The following is a 20,407-nucleotide window of genomic DNA, read 5'->3' on the forward strand; positions in this document are numbered from 1 at the left end:
TAAAGTGCTAAGTGATAGCTCTTACACCATTTCCCTTGGGAGAGTTTCCCCTTACAGGCCAATAGGTATCATACCCTAGATATATTTCTATAGATTTATTTCAGGAGTGAGGAATGTGATGTGATGGTGTGGTACCCAGGTTTTACTGCATGAATTTGTGAACATGTTATTTCAGGTATATAAAGGCACAAATGGATTATGTTGGTCATTGCAAAAGAGCACCAATAAAAGTTTTATGCGGCACTGTATGAAGAAGGATTTGTTTGTGCCGAATTGTGTATGGAACAGCTATTTTAGAAATGCTTTGAAAAAAAAAAAGCATGGATATATTTCTTCATAGCACTCCATCCGGTAAGCCTGGTAGCTTTAGTACCAAGAGTCCAAGTGTAGAAGTGTTGGAGGAAGTAAAATATTAATTAAAAAAGTAGAAACCTCTAGAAATGATCCAAAGTAGCTTTTCTATAACTCAATGTGATTTGTAAGGTCTGATATCTTTGCTCTCCTAGGACTAGAAACAAGTGACGCACCTTGTTAAAAAGGAGGGGATTCCTAGTGTCCCAGTGGTTTAAAGTATCCATTCCTAGCCCTGAAGACTAACAAGCTAGTGATTCTTAAATCTGCAAACAGTCCAGAACCAATCCTGCATTTCAGATCATGGTGGTTTTATTGCTGTTGTTAGCTTGAGTGTGTGTGTGTGTGGAGGGGGATGTGCGCGGGGGGAGGGAGACAAAACTCTACATTTGGTTGTGAGATGGGGGACATTTTTGTGATTGTCATGATTTAAAAAAATGACAACTCTTTGAAAGTTGCTCAGGGTACGTCTTCACTACCCGCCGGATCGGCGGGTAGCAATCGATTTCTCGGAGTTCGATATATCGCGTCTCATCTAGACACGATACATTGAACCCCGAACACGCTCCCGTCGACTCCGGAACTCCACTGGAGCGAGTGGCAGTAGCGGAGTCGACGGGGGAGCCGTGGACGTCGATCCCACGCCGTGAGGACAGGTAAGTAATTTGAGCTAAGGAACTTTGACTTCAGCTATGCTATTCACGTAGCTGAAGTTGCGTACCTTAAATGGACCCCCCCCCCCAGTGTAGACCAGGCCTCAGTGATTTGCAATGTTGTTAATATTTCTGATAGAGGTAGGTAGATGGATCAGTGAACAAACTGCCAGCAAGGCAACCAAAGGTGATTGCTGCCCCCGTACCATTTACAGGACAGCCTCACCACCACCTCACTTCAAAGAGCAGCCATTGTTTTCTAATTCAGCCTGCCAGAGAAATGTTGCCTTCTTTTCCCCAAATGGGGAATTCCATCTTCTCCCCCAAACTAAACCTACATAATCTGAGGTAAAGATGAGGAGCAGCGTGGGCAATATTCAGCTCTGGCTAGACGAAGTCCAGCATCTCTTGACCAATGAAGCAAATGGAAGGGGGAAAAAGAAGTGTTCTGATCACTTGCCCCTGGGCAGCTGAGATTGCTCAACAAGAAAACATCGTTATTCTAATTTTCAAGCTCAGGTCTCATACTCTCAGGTAGATTAAAAGAAAATACTGTGGTTGTTGCGACTGGCTAAAGGCATTTCTCTGCATTCTGCTCAATCCATTATGGAGTACTGTGCCCAGGGCTTTCAGTTCTGTCCTCTTGTTTTTCATCTGTCTGACTTGCACTTGGTGTTTTATGTTTAGCTGGCCCTTTAATGTAAATTTTGGCACCACAAGTCAGAGAGTGTGAGCCAAAGCCAAGACTAGCTCACAGTTTTTTGCTAATTCAAAATAAATTTGAATAACTAAATAATACAGATATAATCATGTCCATATGGCTGGAAATCTAGGTCTGACCATACAGAACAGCAGTTGACTACACCTTCACTAGCATTATTAGTTACTGCCCCCTGTGGTAATGTCTATGCATATGTTTTGTGTCTGGCCATTCCCTCATATCTGCAAAAAAAATCCTGGAGTGGGCTTTACTACATACACTGCATTAACTTGTTTTAAGTTTATCAGTTATATTCTATTACTGCAAGTATTTCCTAAGGCAAAAACCCTGTGCCCTATCATTCATTGTGGAGTTCATGGTCGTTAAGGCCTGCTCTACACACAAAGTTGCACCAGTTTAACTGAAGGTATGGTCCTACAATACAGTTTACTTAAACCAATGTAAAATGCAGATAGACACTCTTAAATCACTTTAAGATTTATAGCAGTTTAGCTCACGTTGGTAAGTGTACAAGCACAAATTAAGATGATATAACCAGTTTTAAATACAAGTGTGTCCACAATGGGGTTTTCATGGGTTCATTTTAAAGCTGCTTTTATGTGAGCTAATGCAACTTTTGTGTGTTGCTAAGGCCTTAGCGCATATTGAGAGGCAAACAGTGATGTAGGGCAGTTGTCGTCTTCTCACTCCTTGCCTGCATAGAGTGATCTAATAGGTAGATTGCCATTTATTTTAATTTTTTAGTCTGCAGGTTCACTAGTGTCTGATGTAGCCTGGTGATCCCCTTGTTCAAGCAATCAAGTCATTTCAGATCCTGTGACAAATTACTACATGCGCTCCAATAATGTCAAATCAACACAGGTGTATTGCTGGCAGCCACTGGCTATTATGCTCATACTCCAACTTTAAGCAGGGCCCACACATTAATCTCAGTGGGGCCAGGATTTCACCCATAGATCTGATTTTAATTTGTTTCTAACCACCCACAATTGCAAGCATGGCTCAGTCTAGGATTGCTGATATGAAATCTAGAACTGGGGCAAGACTATGCAGCATTGTGGGGTACATCCTATAATTTAAATTATTCCCTAGTATATCAGCCTTACTAACAAAAGATGATACACCTCTATCTTGACATAACGCTGCCCTCAGGACCCAAAAAATCTTACCGCGTTATAGGTGAAACCGCGTTATATCGAACTTGCTTTGATCCGCCGAAGCGCGCAGCCCCACCCTCCTGGAGCACTGCTTTACCACGTTATATCCAAGTTTGTGTTATATCAGGTTGCGTTATATCGAGGTAGAGATGTACTTATTTATATTTCTTATGCTAGGCAAAGGAACCAGAAAAGATCAGCAGTAGCTACTGGTTTTTTAAAAATCCCAAATCTGGAGCTTTTTGAAACACTGAATTTGGGAGAGTTAAAACGTTTGCTTTTTGACGGTTAGAAAACAATTGCTGTGTTGTTCAATGCTATTAACTGCATTTTGTTCAATTATAATGCTCAACATTGTGGCAATTTTGCATCTCTTCTAGCCTGATGTGTGGAAGCTTATTGACTACAATGGATTTAATATGGAAATATCAATCTTGTGTCATTCTTTTGCAGTGAACAGTTTGACAGTTGCCTGAATCTGTGCAACAAAATTGATTATTCTTGTTTTCGCTTTATAATCATAGAGGTAATCTTCTAGCACAGCGGTGGCTACAGTATTCTGCTCTTTCTTGTATCCCTAGCAACACAACTCCAGTTCCCTTAATCAAAGAGTTCAGGCTAATAGAAATGTGTCACATCCTTCCTGAAGGGACATGAATCAAGGCATTTTCCCCATTATGCAAATACAACTAGGAGTTGAAGGAGTTTAGCAGGTCATTAGAAATGCATATCATTTGAGAGGCTATGTGGTGTAATAATTGTGGACCTGGGCCTATCCGCTTTGGAGTCAGGGTTCAATCAAAGTCAAATTCATAGTAAAATTAATTTGATGGTCTCATCTCCGTTATTGATGACTGATTACTATGTTCATAGTAAAACACTAGACAAATTAAAACCACCAGTTGTTTCTGTTCAGGACTGGGTCATTCTGAATATTATAGGAGTCAGTGACTGAGAGGTCTGATTGACAGCAAGGTGAGCTCTGAGATGATCAACAGGATAACACTAGCGTCAACGTGCTGTCAAATACGCAGGTCTATTGCCCCATTCATGTTGATTTCATACAAATATCCAGAGTGGGAGGCAGGAGAGCATGGGTGGTAAAAATCACATAAGATATTGGAATTTTATATTACTTTTAATCCACCGGGATGCTGTTTTCAATAAGGAAATCACACCATCATATCAGTACATGAAACAACAGCTCATGTGTTGTTAATTTTATATAAGATAAAAGCAGCAATATTCCTAAATAAGTTTCATGGAATAAAAAGTTTTCAGGACAACCTCATAGAGGGAAATTACCCCATCTAACCCCCACATAAAGACAGAGTGAAAACCATATTTTAGTTTGTGTAAATATCAGCACATGAAAATGCTAAATTTCACCTAGCTCAGCCTACTGACTCTTGGTAACTTTTGTTTCCTCTTATATAGAAAACTATTCAAGGAAAGAGAAAAGAGATTAAATTCAGCTGTACAACTATTAAATATTAAGGCTACCATCAGGCTGTCCTCCTTTAATCATAATCTGTTTCTTAAAGTATTTAGTCCATTCTTCTACCTCTCCCCCCACCCTGATAGGTTGCATGACAGCCACTGTACATGTCAGAAGTCAGTCTCAAAACAAAATAATCTCTCTGTACTAGATGTGACTGTCATTTGGAGATATGGCCTTTGGCGGGCAGGGAGAGATCCTCTAGGATCCTCATACTTTTCATCATTATACCTTGTTGTACCCCACCCCTTCCATCAAAGATCCCTATCAATCCAACCCATCTTCCAGGACAAGAAAGGTGCGAGGGCCCCTTTGAAGTCACGTATGACTGCTATAGGGACAGCTGGAAAGTGACATGATGCACATCTCCTGCAGAGGCTGAACATGCTATCTGTGATATGTTTACATTTATTTCATTTCCCTTATTAAAGAGGAACAGAACAGAAAATCTTTCAGCTTGTAGAAACATTTCTAAACAGTCTAAATAGAATTTAAAACCAGCAGATATTACCGTTAAAATTAATGTATGTATTTTTTTAAAGATGCATAGAGTGAAATACTCTAAAATTAGCATGCACTGAAAAGCTGGTTTCTGACCAGTTGGCTAATGACCTGGTGCTCAAGATTAATAAAAAAACATAATCAAAATTCTTCTTCTCTATATTCCAGGACAAATAATTTCACTTACAGAATCTTTAGTGTGCAAATAGAAATAAATGAAAATGTATGTCATGTACAAAACTGATGAGAAAGAAAAAGGCCAGAGAACTCTCTAGTTCAGCGATTCTCAAACTGTGGATCAGGACCCCAAAGTGGGTCACAACCCCATTTTAATGGGGTTTCCAGGGCTGGTGTTGGGCTTTGGCCCAGGGCCAAGCAAGTCTAAGCCCCACCGCTCGGGACTGAAGCTGAAGCCTGAGGGCTTCAACCCTGGGTGAGGGAGCTCAGGTTACAGGCCCCCCATCTGGGCTTGAAGCACTTGGGCTTCAGCTTTGGCCCCCCTCACTTGGGGCGGCGGGGCTCAGGTTTTGGTCCCCCATCCTGGGGGGTCACGTAGTAATTTTTGTTCTCAGAAGAGGGTTGCTGTGCAGTGAAGTTTGAGAACCGCTGCTCTAGTTTGTATCATAGGTCTGAAACAATAGGACTTTCCTGTGAAATATTTGAAATTTTTAATATTTCTTTGAATGAGAAGTAAGCAGACCCAATTTACACTGAATCTGTGAGTAAAAGTTAACTGCCCTTGAGAATAAACTATTATTCTGAGACAGATACATGGTGTAACTATGCTGGGCCATTTAGGTTGAAGAAGGTATAAGGGGCAACACCTCCGTAATTGCGTTGACTCAAGGGGGTGGAGGAATTAGTTGGCCCAGTTTAGCTAGATTGTGAGATTGCTGAACATAGCAGTATGCATGATGAAGAAATAGGAAATAATAACACTTCTTCCACCAGAGCAGAAGTGAAGGACCAGTCTATCACCTCAGGACCACATGGTCAGAGCTGTTGGGCCTTCATCTAACTTGTCTATGCAAAAGGGGTCAAGTACATTTAATGAAGGGCTTGTGATGGCTGGACAGAGGTACAGCCAGCCTCTCTCTCTCTCTCTCTCTCTTCCTGGTGTAGGTTGGGGCAGGGGCAGGGGCAGGGGCAGGGGCAGAGGGGGGGGGGGGTAGAATTAAGACTGAGAGCAAAGGAGAGCCACAGATGGTTCCTCTGAATCTGTTTCTTGCAGTGGATGAACATGCCTCTCAGCTCCTACGACACAAGTCAGGCCATGATATCTAAGAGTGGATGTTTGTCAGTTTTCTGAAGCTTTTCTTTATCTTTCTCCATAGTAAAGATTTCTGATAGCATGAATAAACCTACTGAGTAGCTTCTGGAAATGTAGTTCATGTCCTGTAGGAGACCATTTTTATGTTGTTTTGTTTGCTACATGATTTTGTTTTTATAAAGAATGTGCATTAATATTACAATTACAATTCTTTTGGGTTCATATAAAAAGAAGTATCATCTCAGACTCATTACTCAGCAGAGGACTGGTCCATTATGGACAGAGATGTTTTGACCTCAATAGCTGGGCAGTAAGAGGAGTGTTTGAAAAGCAAACCCCATGGCATTGTTTTATTCCAAGACAAGCCATAGTGGCAGTAGCACAGGGGCGCACATGCTGGTGTTTCAGAGGCTGTCTGGGACAGCCTGGCCAAGCACTGAAAAGATACAATAATGAGATATCCAAAAGGGAGTCTGTGTCAATGAAGCATTGGAATTTCAGGAAAAATAATTAGAAAGAGAGAGGGAAAATACTGATTAACTATTTCACCCTGCTGGTGGTGAATTATGTCTTTTGTCCCTGGTTTTGCACTTTTATTGTCAATTATACTGAGAACATACATCTATCGGAAAGCTGAAAAACTTGCTTTATTGTAATTTATAATACAACAGTTCATGATAGATGATCACTAATATGTACATTTTCATGCATGGCTCTGGGGATGCTTCATATAAAACAGAATTAAAACATATAATGCATACAGGAAGGAAAAATAATAGGATAAAGTGCTGAAGCTTCTCAGTTACAGACAGAGCAGAAGAGCAGCTAGACATTAGTCTCAGACAACATATACTGACACCAGGGTTGTACACTAAAATATGTACATGTCAGAGCCATAGAGCTCATAGCAGTCAGCTCCAAAATCTCAGTGCTCTTCATCTGTTGGAGGCACTGGGGCTCTGTGGGCTGTCACAGTGCGCTTTGAAGGCAGTGTGATGTGGTGGATAAGGTGTTGGACTAGGGTTCTACTCCCAACTGTGACACAGATAACACTCTGTAACCTTGGGCAAGTCACTTCACCTCTTTGGACTGAATTCACAAAAGGAGTTAGGTGTGGTAACACTGAGCCCTGCTGCACCTCAAAAAATCAATGGGATTCACAAAGGCTGAGTTTGGCACCTAGGCTCCCTAGACAAGGCATGGGGAGATAGGTGCCTTAGAATGGGATTCACAAAAGCCAGCACCTTAGGTGGCTCCTTGCATAAGCTAGCCAATGGGAGATGTCAAGTCCAGAGGGGTTTGCTATGCCTTGTCCATCTTTTGGGCATAGGTGCCTAAGTCCAGGCTGTGGGGAGATTTCACTCTCTGCTTGGGATTCTCAGATTCAAACCCTTTCTTGGTGTATGGTTCCTACATTCTTTTAGCAAGAAGCTGGGGGCTGGAAGAAGGACTTCCCTCATAATTTTTAGCCCCATGGTTAGGGTACTCACTCCCACCTCCCAGGTGAGTGTCTAACGACTAAGCAACAGAGTCATTCTAATGCTTGCACTCTCTCTCTCTCTCTGGCCAATGATTTTTTCATTATTTATCCACAGGAGACTAGCTTCAACCAGGACCCAGTCATGCTGCTCCAATGACTTCTTAAATTATATATCCTTAGAGGAACAACTTCAACAGGAGAGACTGGGGGACCCCCCCCCCCAGTGGAATATTCCATCATTCAGTGGCTCGGGCTTGCACCTGAGAGGTGGTAGATCCTTGTTCAAATCCCTTCTCTCCCTCAGCTGGAGGGGGACTTGAACCGGGGGTTTCTCACATCTCAGATGAGTGCTCCAACCACTGAGCTAAAATTTAGGAGGGAAGTTCTTCCCACCCTGGGCCATTTTGTGTAAGCTCATCTATGGAGGCCCACTCTGGTAGGCGAGGTCTGAGCACAGTTACTGGATCAGGTCGTGCAGAGAAATCAGGTAGAGGAACACCTCTCTTTTTCTGGTTCACGCAGTGACGTAAGTAGGCATTTTAGAGCCTAGGGTGCTCAAGCATATTTGTACCCCCTACCTTTTTTTCCATTCCCCTGATTTTTCCCCTGTGACTTTGCACCCTGAGTGGCTGGCCCACTCGCCACACCCTGGTTACAGCCCTGGGTTCATGCATAGCTCTGGGGCTTAGGAGTCCAGATGCCAGGCATGGGGCTGCAGTGCGCATGCTCAGGGGCAGAAACATAAATGCCTAGGGAAAATTTACTGCAAAAATTTACTGCAAAAATTTAGGCTCTGAGTGAGTTTAGGCCCCTGCAGGGTTTGGCGGCAGCTGTGCGGGGGCTTTGTGAATCCCAGTAGAGCCTGAATCTGGGATTTAGGTGTCTATAGTGCCAGTTAGGTGCCTAAATCCATTTGTGAATCTAGTCCCCTGTGCATCTTTTCCCTCTCACCTTTTGTCTAGTGTCTCGTAGTATTTTGAACATAAACTCTGCAGGGCAGGGATTGTCTCTTAGCATGTATTTGTGCGACATCTAGAACAAAAAGGCCCCAATCTCAGCTGGGGTCTCTAGGTGGTACTCTAATATAAATTATAATCATCTTTTTATAGCAGTGACCAAAGAATGAGACAACTGAAAACTGAACACTTGAGCATGATCTGATGTATTCCAGTCAATACAGTAGATTCATTAGCTCAGCATATAGTTGTGTAGGAGCAGGTTTCATATATTCAAGCAGACACAAATAAGAAATCCCTTTCATTTAGTATTATTATTTATTATTTGTATTGCAGTCCCACCTAAGGGCCCCCATCAGGGATCAGAAATGTAAGGTACCAAGCACTATACACACTGTTAATAACAAGACAATCCCTGTCCCCAAGCACTTACAATTTTAGCATCTCATGCCAGGCAACAGGGGGAGAAAACAAACAAATGGGGCTGGGGGACACAGTAACTGTGAAAATCACTCTACCAGGTACAATATACAACAGTCTCAGCACATCCCCTGCCTTGTTTTCATAACCCTATCACCATCCACACACTCATTTGTTAAGGTAGAGCTCACCCAGGGACTTCTGGGGTTCTCATCAAAATCAAATGGTCAGATCCTAGTCTGCTGGCTACATAAATACAAAACCCTTGGCTGTCACATGGGGAATAGAATTGGTGACCTTCTATTAGAAGTACATGCCTCCGTCACTTGGATTAAAAGACATATCCACTTTGCAAGACTCCACAGGCCAGAGGGTAAGAGTTAAAAAAGGAACACTTGGGCGGCTCACCTGAAATGCTGTAATGAATCCTGTGCAGCAGATTCAGAGACCTGTGTACATGAATAGGGCTACGGATTTCAGTATGCTCTAGTATTTCATGTGCTTATCAGCCAAGAGATCAAAGGGTGGTCACTCTTTCATGCACACGGTCCTGCTGATAAATTCTGTAAGCAGATTTTCTGGGTCCAATTTAAAAAAAAAAACAGAGCTGGCAAGGGATTTGGTTTTTAATGGTTATCTAGGCACTATAAAAACATGTAACAAAGATGGTCGGTCTATAACTAATGCCTTAGGGTGGGATTTTCCAAGGGATTGTAACAAGGCAGCTTGCCCTGAAGGGCCAGCTAATCCTGATTAGGAAGGAGCCATACCCGGCTTGGATCAGGTGGTTCCACTGTTAGAGCTACTGAAAGCAGCAATGAGTGAGTGAGGTATCTTGGTAGTAAGCTGGGGAAAAGGAAATGCCCCGCCCAGGTGAGGATACAGCTGGAGACCACCATGGTAATTGTTATGTTGTGGTTTGCTGTTTTGGGAAAATGAGAATAAAAGCCTGGCCAGAAGGGCTTGTGACCCTGTCTGGTGGGACTGCAATGAGAAGGGAGGAACTGTTAGCATTGCAGAGGCACCCCTGGTCATGTGGGGTTGCATGGAAGCAGGTGTGTTGAAAGAAATTGAGGGCCCTGGAACATCCTGTTTTCTGGGTTCTCACACCCTGCCATTTCACTTTATTTACACAGATGGGTTAGGCCCCCCTGCCCCAGAGCTCAGGGGGCTGGTACAATTGTCCCCCTTTTCCCTCCCTCTCGTCAGCCCTGCCTGGGAGGGGGCTGATGCTACCTAAGAGAAATAGGTGCCTAATTCCCATTGACTTTCCCTGGCATTTGAGTGCTTTATGCCATTAGGGTCCTTGAAAAATCCTGACAAAACTCTGATATTTAAAATCTGGTTTCAGACTTTATTTTAGGGGAGAGAAAAAGGCTGAAGCAGTTTTTATCTATAGAAAAGCAATATTAAGAGCTGATGCTATTCTTCATAGTGTAGGTTTTGTGCAAAAGCACTTAACACACGAAGATAGCTCCTTTCATAGCTATAACTTCTGTGCAGCTTATGAAAGCATACACTGCACTTTACTTTAAAAAATAAAACTACAAACCCTGAACATATTTAAGTACAATACAAAAGCACCCCAAACTCACTGTGATGGAACACTGTATCAGTGGTAACTGGCTAAACAGGGACTTGTACAGTAGAACAAATTTGATAAATAAAAATGTTTTTACAAAGGAATTTACTTCATCAATATCTTCTGTTTCTGTTGCTGTTATTAAAGGTATTTGTATTTTATTAAAGGCTTTTCCCCTACCCTGCTCTGTTTCTTCTGAGCCCATTGAAGTTTGATGGGAGGTTTTCAATTGACTTCAAGGGGCTTTGGCTCTGGCCCTTCGGCTATTTTTGAATTCATAATCTGTTGCCATAGAGATGATTGTGATCTCAGAGTTCCAGCATTATGACTTCATTGATGAATCAGAGGAAGGCTGGCTGTGTGGGGGAGAAAAACCTTAGCTTAAAACTAAGCAGTTTGAGAAGTGACAAGCAATTTAAAAACTGAAAGTTAAATAGATTCACTGTGCATTTGTTTTATATTTGTAAGTATTCCTCCTTGTGCCTTTTTCTGTAAAATTATCTTGGAGAATGTTTTCAGACCAGGAAGAAGTTTAATTATTTTTTCAAGGAATCTAATTTGTAGTTAGTTATTTGAACGAACAAATTAACTTGAGGAGAACAAAATAGTAGGTGATTCACAGAGCCAATGGCAAAACAGATCATTTAGTTCAGAAATGACCATTCTAGCCTAAAGAAAACAAGGAGGTGGCATTCTTGACATCTATGATTTAATATTCATTATGTATTTCTGTGGCAATGGGACACACAGAAGACAACATTATATATTTATATCTATATTGATATAGATATACATATAAAATGCACTGTGGGCTGATTTTCTGAAAGTTATATTTTTCTTTAATTTCCTATTTGTGACATTGGCAAAGAGGCTCCCTCTGATTCTCATCTCAGCAACATCATGGTGTTCATGTGATTCAAACTCACACTTTACTAATCGCCAGGGACCTTCCTCACCTTGGGGCCTAGATTCTTTAGTTTTCTTTATGCCCCTTGGTGATGCAAAGGGGCTGGAAACTGCTTAGGTCAACCCAGGCAGAGATTTCTCCATTGTGAGGTAAGTGCCAGTGGACAAATTCCTTGCATATCTGGCTCACATCTACCCCCTCCAGCACCTGGCATAGGGTATGTGTCAGGGCTGATCAGGTGCAGCCAGAGCATTCTCTGGCTATTCCTGGCTAGCAGATTGCCATCTGCCAGCCCCAGAGGACTAAGCTTCACCATCCTAAGGGAAGTTTGGGATGCGATTGTGCTGGAGAAATTTGGCATTCAGTGGGTGCCAAGAATGAGTGGAAGCTACACTACTTTGTCAAGTACCAGTTTTCTTACCAATTTAATCCTGACGTCTAATTTACCTCACCATCTTACACCAGCACTGAGTGAATTTGGAACAGAGACTTCCACTGGAGTTGCCTCCCCTAAATCCAGGCTGCATTTGGCCCTGTGCCTTAAATGGTATGCATTTAAATTCATCAGTGATTAGAGGGCTTTGGAGCAGAGCTACCTAATCTGTGGTTTGGAGCCTCTGGCCCAGTCACCGTGGGGCCACTGCAGCTCCATGGTGGGTACATTGTGACGTTACAACACATGCAGAATAGACACAGTGTGATGTTAGGCTGTATTAGGAAAATACAGGAGGAAGGGGGAGGTGTTACTTGCTGCAGTGCCAGCCAAGCACAGTCTTTTGGGCCCAGAGCAAGTTGGGCACATAAATATTTTTGAGGATCCAGGCCTGTATGCTTCATCTGCTCTTTCTGCTTGACACCACAGTGAGGTTTGTGTGTACACAGGTGCTGTGGCCTCAGTGCAATCAGGTGATGGCAGAGCTTCAGCTGGAAGAAGAATGGAGTGGCTGAGCTGCTGCAGCAAGACAGGCTACCATCTGGGAGGGGTATGGAGCTGGAGGAGTACTTGTAGGCAGCACTATGAGCAGGGGCGGCTCTAGACACCACGCCGCCCGCAGCGCGGCGCGGCGGCTCCCGGGGGCGGCATTTTTGGCTCGGTGGAGCTCCGCATGCATGCGCCCCGCGGCCCGTCCGACGGAGGACGCGGACCTGCGCGCGCATGACCGCGGGGGTGCCCGCGCTTTCCCGCGGGCTCGCTCCGCTCCCGCGAGCGCAGCAGTGCAGCAGCGGGTCGGCCGGCCCGGCTGCGCCGCACCTGCGCATGCCGGGGGCAGAGCTGCGCGAGAAGGAAGAGGGGGACCCGGAAGGGACGCGGCGCGCGCGCGCGCGCGCTGCTTGCTGGGGCGCTCCGATTTCTAGCTGACTATGAGAACAGGTAAACTAGCCTCTAGACTGACTCAGCTCAACTGGGTGGTGAAGGAATGTTCCAGGGCCACCAGCCATGTGATAAAACTGAAGGTTCTACTGAACCGAGCACCAGGAAAGGCCTCCTGTTTAGAAGCAAGCATTGCCCAGAGTGTTAATAATGTGTAGAGCCGTTTTTATGTGACACCCATCTGGGCTAAGTGCTTTATTAGCTTTGAGATGTTTAATACCCATGACAATCATCAATGATTGAAGAAATAAAACTGCTAAGTTTATTGCAAAGTGATAAGCTGCCATTTGGTTGATAGTGTATAGAGAGCCTTATGGAAAAGTAAAAAAACGTGATGTTGGAATCAATGGAAATTAGGATCCTAAATACCTTTGAGGATCTGGGTCTTAGTTTCCACTTCCAGATCTTAATTCCAAAGATAACAGTCATTGTGGCAGTTTCTCCTTGCATGCAATACTTTATAAGAGGTAATACTGTGAACGTCAACCACACACCATTCAAAAAGGTCAGGGCCACTTCCCTGCAACTAACAATGCCAGTACTTCCCATAGAGCCTTGGAAAATATTGTAGATATTGAATAAAATCCACTTAAACAAAGACTTACAAGTAATAACTGATTTAATTTTTCAAAAGCAGATGGATCATGGTTAGGATTGGAAATGTCCCAAATCAAGAAGCATAATCTTCAGGTGAGTGAGCATTTTTAATATCTACCATGTTAGTTCTGGATATTAATGTTTCTGAAAACAAATAGAAGGAAAAATATCAATGTTTTTAAAATGATGTATGTAGCTTGGAACGCTAGCTAGAATTCTGTTCAAATGGATGTGAAGCCCCCAAATCTCAGTGAGTTGTAAATCAGAAAATCAATTTATGCCCAAATCCAAAATGTAATGACATGCTAAAGCCTTGACTGAGGCCCAAAAGAATGTAACAAAATCCCTCCTAGCATTTAAAAATGTGAATGTAAATACTTCTAAAAAAAAGAAAAGAGTCTACTTAAATGCATTGATATAAAAAGTATATTTGGTACTGCACAGAGTGCTCCAGAAATCAATGCTATTCTGTCTCCTAAATCAATATACATTATAGCAGCTCCCAAAGGCAGAGGTTTATGTACTGAAATAGCTGCATCTTTCTGACACAGGCCAAAGTGACAAAAAACCCATCCATCTCATTCTCTTCTGAGATTAGAGTTTGGTTCCAGCTCTGCAAGATACATCTCTGGGATAAAAATATTTGTAAAAGAAAAAAAGATTTTTCCTTTTAAGAGGAGAATAAATATAATGAACTTGGAAGGTGAACTTAGCGCTTGAAAGGGGCCAGATATACAGATCTGAAAAGCGAAGTTCTCTCTGTGTCTATAAAGCGGTTGGACTGTTCAACCTGTTCAAACACGGTTTTTATTGTTTTGTTTCTTTGTCAGATGAAAAATGACCTGCCTGCTTTCTCCCCAAAGTGACATCCCACCATACAGAATGCTGCCAGGCCTCTGTGGAATCCAACAGGGGAATGACAACTGCTAGCCATCACTTTGCGATGAAAGCTAGTGACCTGTGATTTCGTAGCAGCCTAAAATGTGGGGAAAGGGAACATTTACAATCCCTTTTGAGCTGAATGGCACTCACTTATATTTTCTATTCAAGACATTCTAGGTCCTGATTCAGCAAAGTATATTATTAATTATTATTATTATTATTAATTTGTATTACTGTAGCACCTTGGAGCCCTAGTCATGGACCAAGCTAGGTAGTATACAAACACAAAATGAAGAGAGATTTGCCCCAAACATATTCTTAACACTAAGTGTGCAATCCTATCCCTAGCCATGTGCATACGTATATTGCTGAATCAGAGCCTTAGCCCATCATTTGACAGTTAGTTAAAATGGCAGTGAGAAATACTGCTGGCAAGAAAGCCAAATATTTTTTTGTTTTGATCTACTCCTTTTTTTTGTTAGAGGTCTAAACACCTTGGTTTGCACTAATCACAGCAGTGACACTCTCTCAGCTTCCACTACACTATTATGTTTTGCATTTTGTGGTGTACAGTGCAATACAGTTGTCATAACTTAGTTTTAATATACTGGACCTTATATTCTAGAAATCATCCCTTTGTTGGAAGCAGCAGCATTTTGTGTTCAGCTGAGATGCAGCCCATTACAGAGGAGAAACCCACTCTCTTTTCTCAGAGACCTTTTTGGTTCTCTCTTTTCCTAGTTTTCTCTTAGTCTAAAATGGAAAAAAAAATCAGTCAGACTGAAAGTATAAGGCGGCTGTTTGTGTCTGGAAAAAGGATAACATATGATGGAATCCAAACAGGGAAAGATGAAATGAATCAGGGTATTTAGTTACATCAAGATGAAGCTAAGATAAGGAAAAGCTGTCTCCTATGTAATGGTCCCATAATCACAGACTAGTAATGGCTGCATGAATGCTCTCCCATTTTAAGTAAAACTTGTCTGCTCTGTTATTGCTGTACTGGGGTATTTTTAAGTGTCATGAGTAAGCAATGTGCACTAGATTTGAAATCAATCTTCCAGATATTCTCCTTATTACTGCTTGGGTCTCATGATTTAAATCCTTGAAATTTTTTTTTATATATAATATAGTAGTATTTCATACTGAAATAGCACTATAACAAAGTTCTATTTCTAAGCAATTGCTGCTGTACTACTTACTTTAGCCTCCAGTTAGTAAAATGCTGGATTTTCATCTTAAAGTGACAATGTTACTAGTTGGGTTTGGTCCTGCTTTGAGCAGGGGGTTGGACTAGATGACCTCCTGAGGTCCCTTCCAACCCTGAGATTCTATGAAATGTTGTGTTTTGTCACTGCCTTCCAAGAGATTAGCCTTCATGCAGTGATAAACTATTCTAGAATTTCCTCAGTTGGAAGAGAAGGTAACATATAATTTTCAAAGCTCCAATACATCTGGGGTCTTTCCTCTCTCACCTTGGAGTCACTCTCCAGATTTTTTATTTGTGTTAGGGTAAAAAAATGTTTAATGGTGTCTCCAATGCCCTAAGCAGCTGCTGGATCAGAAATTCTACGCTGAAATTTAAATGCAACATGGAGGCCAATTGCTTATATAGGAAAAAGGCTAAACCAAAATAAATTGCTGAAGGTCTTTTTATTAAACTAAAATATACTGCAAGAATAAGCCAGGCTTTTATAAATAGTTCATAATAAACAGAATGGCCACATTGGCAGCTAGCTGGGGGAAAGGTTCCATCACAGGGATTAGATTTCACTAATCAATTGAATAGAGCTGTGAAAACAAAATGGAGAAAATAAAGTTGTGTGAGCTGACTAACATTACAGCCTGAAGCACCATGCAGCATTGATACAGCCCCAGACTTCTGGAAGGTTCTGACGTGGCCCATCCTTTGAGGCATTGGCCAATCTCTTGCTAACATTTAAAATAAATCCATGGCGAACACTCACAGAACAGGGAATTCTGAACATGTAAATACCCTGGATTTATATAGGGTATAGGAAGAAAACAGGCAAAGTAGAGGGACATATGTATTCATTCCTACACCCCAAAAACAGGGCTGGTAGCAGGCCAAAATTATAGATTATAATTTATGTGTGCATTTTAATCAATCAATAAGCTCCAAAGCATGTAGTTATGCACACAGCTGGTCTATGCTAACATGTTGCCCTCCCACACCTCCTTATTCCATCTGGTTTTAAATTATATTGTAAGCCCTTTGAGCCACGTATTGCATTAGTACAGCACCCAGCACAAATGGGCCCCGATCCCAATGGGGGCCGTAGGCACTGCCAATAAGAATAAAGTCTGGTCGATCTAAGTTAAGGCTAGAAGCCTTGACAATATGCCTTTAAAATAAATAAGTCATACAAATCACCTTTACCTTACCCAGGAAATGACCATACATGGATATGCTTCTACAATTTACTTAAAGATATGATAAAGGGAAAAGTGAATGAGACAAAACTGATGATTAAAGAGCCATAAGTGAGCTTGCTAAATTTGCAGCATAATTCCTGTCCCATTGCCTAGTATTCTCCATGAGAAAAAGAAAACCATTCAAAGAGTACCAACGATTCCCATTTATTAAGCCCTGATCCTTCGAACACATACACACAATTAACTTTATGCACAATGGGACAACCCATGTGTAAAGCCAAGTATATACATAAATATCTGCAAGGTCGGGACCGAAGACAAGGCCACAATATAGTTTGCAACATCTATAAGCTGTTCAAGATGTTTCTGGCAGATTCAGACATGGGTTTTATTACTCCATTTGGAATGGATTTGTAAAAAACGGTTTGTCAGATATACTACTATTTAGCTATGACAGATGAGGCCCCAACACTTCATTGCTGGTGGTGAATATTTTCTGGCAAAGCACCACACTTTAAGACATGACTCACCATGATTTACTGCATCAAAAGCCAAATAATTATGTAGGTGACCTTTGTAAATCATGTGGATACTAAACTATGGATGTTAAAGTAACATACAGTTGGGTGAAAAAGGGGACATCAAATGTCCCCTCAGTGGTTCAGTTCAAGGGAAAGAAGAGGCAATTTCTGCTACAAGGCTGGCCTCTGGGGTATATTTTGGGAGGATGCTGATGATGACGGTAGTGGGAGGAGGCAGAGAATGAGGCCTGGTTGCTTGGGGGAAGGACAGGAAAGGGGTGGGTGTGTTTCTAGTAGCCCACTATCTCCCCATAGAGACAGCACCCCTGCAGTAAAATAAATCCTCCCATTACATACTTACCTTTCCATTCATAATAAACTGCCCCGTTTCTGTCCCCCTCTCTCCCAGTGGTGAAAACTATCTACACATACAGGAGGAGGGGGGAAGAGAGTTGCTACCGTACCTCCACATAGTACACAGATGAGAGGAGTGAGCCTCCCAGAAGAGTTAGAAGGCAGGTGACAGAAGGCAGTTTCTCACAGCCCAGTCCATCCTACCCACTCTGTGAAAGAAATGGGAGGGTCTGCTTCTCTACAAAGGAGGAAGAGAAGAAACACATGCGTATGTGTTGGGAGGGATGGGGGTAGCCTTCGTAGCCCAATCCTCATTCCTCTGAAGGAAGTTACTTGATTACAAAGGCTCAGTTTAAAACAAGGTTTGCAGACCTCTCTCAAAAAATTGTCCGTCTCAGGAAACCACAAGCCACGCCCAAGAAACTTTTCCTTCTTGATCTTTCATTAGTCTCTTCTTCGGTGGGAAATCAGGCCACACAAGCCTGACCCTCAGCTCTGTTCTCTGTTGAAGGGAAAATGAGCTGAAAGGTAACTTATTGCTTAGGAAAATAGATGTGTTCTACCACTTGCAAATAACTTTTACAAATACAGTATATATTGTTTCTGGTTACAAAATATGTACTGCTGGGATTTTCAACAGAGTCTAAAGGAGTTCCCTTTGGCTCCCAACTCCCATTGCATTTTAATGGGAGTTGGACATCGCTCCTTTGAAAATTCCAGCCAAAAATAACTAGACTACATTAAGCACAAAAGATAGACATTACAGCAAAATATCCAAAATAATGCCTTAATACTAATACCTTTGATGTATCTATCTCAGGTATTGATGAGGCACCTATGAGCTTCATATCCAATCTTAGAAACTTATGCATGAGGATGCTGAAAAGTCTTTCACAAAATGTCTATATTTTATGTGACCATGGACAGAGGAAAAAATATATAAAATAAAGTATCATAAAGTACTTTCTAAAGTAGGCATAAGCATGGAAATATAGATAGGAGGGCTCTGTATCACAGCATATACTATATAGAGTTAGCTGGGAACAAACAGGAATCAAAGATCAGAATTAAATTTTTAATAAAACTAGTGTACAGATAAAACAACCTTGGAGAGCCTCGGATTCTGAAGTGAGCTATAGCTGACTGGGTAGGGGAAAGAAGAGAAGAGAGACTGCATGGATTTCAAAAGCTATGACTTTTCTGTGAATTAAAAGTCTTTAAAAAATATATGCATCCCTGTGTGGTTTAATCAGATACTGGAAAAATTAGACTTCGTGTGTCATTGTTCCACTGACATTGTGTGCCTTCACTAACAACATTTTTGCACCATGTCATAAAATGGTTAAGCTATTTAAAATACTGATGGATTCAGGAAAGGCCTAGTGGTCTGAGCACAGGATGGAGAGACAGGAAATTGTAATCATGGCTCTTTAATTCTTTCCCTTGGCAGCCTTGGGCAATTTACATAACCTCTCTGTGCTTTGGTTTTCCCATCTGCTAAATACCTACTTAGCTGACTGGTGTACTGTGAGGATTAGTTAGTTATTTTTTTGTAAAACACTCTGAAGATTAAATGTGTCACAAAAATCCCCAATTTAAGTATTATCACTTCTAGATATTCAGACCAAATGCAGCCTATGGTAACATTTTCAATTCCTAATGGACTTAGGAGCCTAACTACAATTTTCAAAAAAGATTGCCTATTACGTTTGAAAAAAATGAGACTTGTGCTCCTAAATCACTTAGGCACTTTTGACACAGTCACACAAAGACTATTAAAAATAGCATAGGGAGTCTCCTGTCTTCTCATTGACATGAGAGAGTAATGATCTAATAACTCTCTCATGGTTGATTGTCTATCAGCCAGCTGGGGAAAAACTGTAATGGATGTGTGGTCTGAAGTTTGTTGGGTTCTTTCCTGGCAGCAGGATCAGTCCCCCGCAATGAATATTCATAAACCCTAACATTTTGTGCTCTTTCCTCAAACTTTACACTTTACCTTTTAGTACTTTGGGAACAGTTCAGAGATCACAGAGCTGCAGCTACCCTGCTGCTCTAGAGCACCTTCTTCTCATGGAAATGACTCTCCAGGACCAGCTCTGTAGTTCTTTCCCATCCTCATTCTCTTTCTTCCCTTTAGCTCTCTGTGGCCTCATAGAAAATGATGCATTTGTGGGTGGGGGGGGGAAAATCACATGAAGTTGACAGTTTGCTACAGTTTCCTTACAGTTGCATCCAATTTTCTCTGAGTCAGAGCAGTAGTAACACGACATTTCTCTTTGCTGCAAAATTGCTCTCAGCAAATTTGAGCCCCTATTCCTCCTCCCTTCCACCACAGACACATTTAGAACCAAAATATAACATTAATACCTAAAGATGGCTGAGACTACAAGACAGCAATAAGTGTAAAGAGATGGGGTTTTTTAGGGGGAGGGAATCACATTTGCCTTTCTCATTTCATAATGACATTAGATTAGAGAGACTTCTCTACGTTCTTCTGCTTAAATACGTGAACACAAACACAATGCATTAAAGTTATCTTTTCCTAACTTATTCAGATGAAGGGCATGATCATTAGCAGCTTCATCTCATAACTGACAAATATTAAGGGAATTCTTAACCCTCCCCACTACCTTGTGACCCTAAGAACCCCTCATTGCCAACTGGCAAAGGGTTCACTGTTCTGTCAGCAATTCCCATAAGTAGGGCCCTATCAAATTCACAGCCATGAAAAACGCATCACAGACCATGAATTCTGGTCTCCACCTGTGAAATCTGGTCTTTTTTG

At 41.8% G+C, this 20,407-nt stretch overlaps 1 protein-coding gene and 1 long non-coding RNA gene across 2 annotated transcripts in view; one reads left to right on the forward strand and one right to left on the reverse strand.

The window, feature by feature from the left end:
- The window catches only part of SV2C (synaptic vesicle glycoprotein 2C), a 295,255-nt gene extending 283,180 nt beyond the window's left edge, over nt 1-12,075 (reverse strand). Inside the window, exons 1-3 of the mRNA XM_039544576.1 lie at nt 11,918-12,075; nt 10,699-10,945; nt 9,416-9,585 (exon numbers count right to left, since the gene is read on the reverse strand). The gene's annotated coding sequence lies outside the window, so the exon portion shown is untranslated. The remainder of the gene's footprint in view (nt 1-9,415; nt 9,586-10,698; nt 10,946-11,917) is intronic.
- A 780-nt stretch (nt 12,076-12,855) lies between these two features.
- LOC120408063 lies at nt 12,856-17,980 on the forward strand. Its single transcript, XR_005600397.1, has 3 exons — nt 12,856-12,868; nt 13,503-13,558; nt 17,675-17,980. It is a non-coding gene; the product is annotated as an uncharacterized LOC120408063 (long non-coding RNA).
- Nucleotides 17,981-20,407: the final 2,427 nt, after the last annotated feature.

Source organism: Mauremys reevesii, linkage group 6 (assembly GCF_016161935.1).
Source record: "Mauremys reevesii isolate NIE-2019 linkage group 6, ASM1616193v1, whole genome shotgun sequence".
Taxonomy (NCBI): Eukaryota; Metazoa; Chordata; order Testudines; family Geoemydidae; genus Mauremys; species Mauremys reevesii.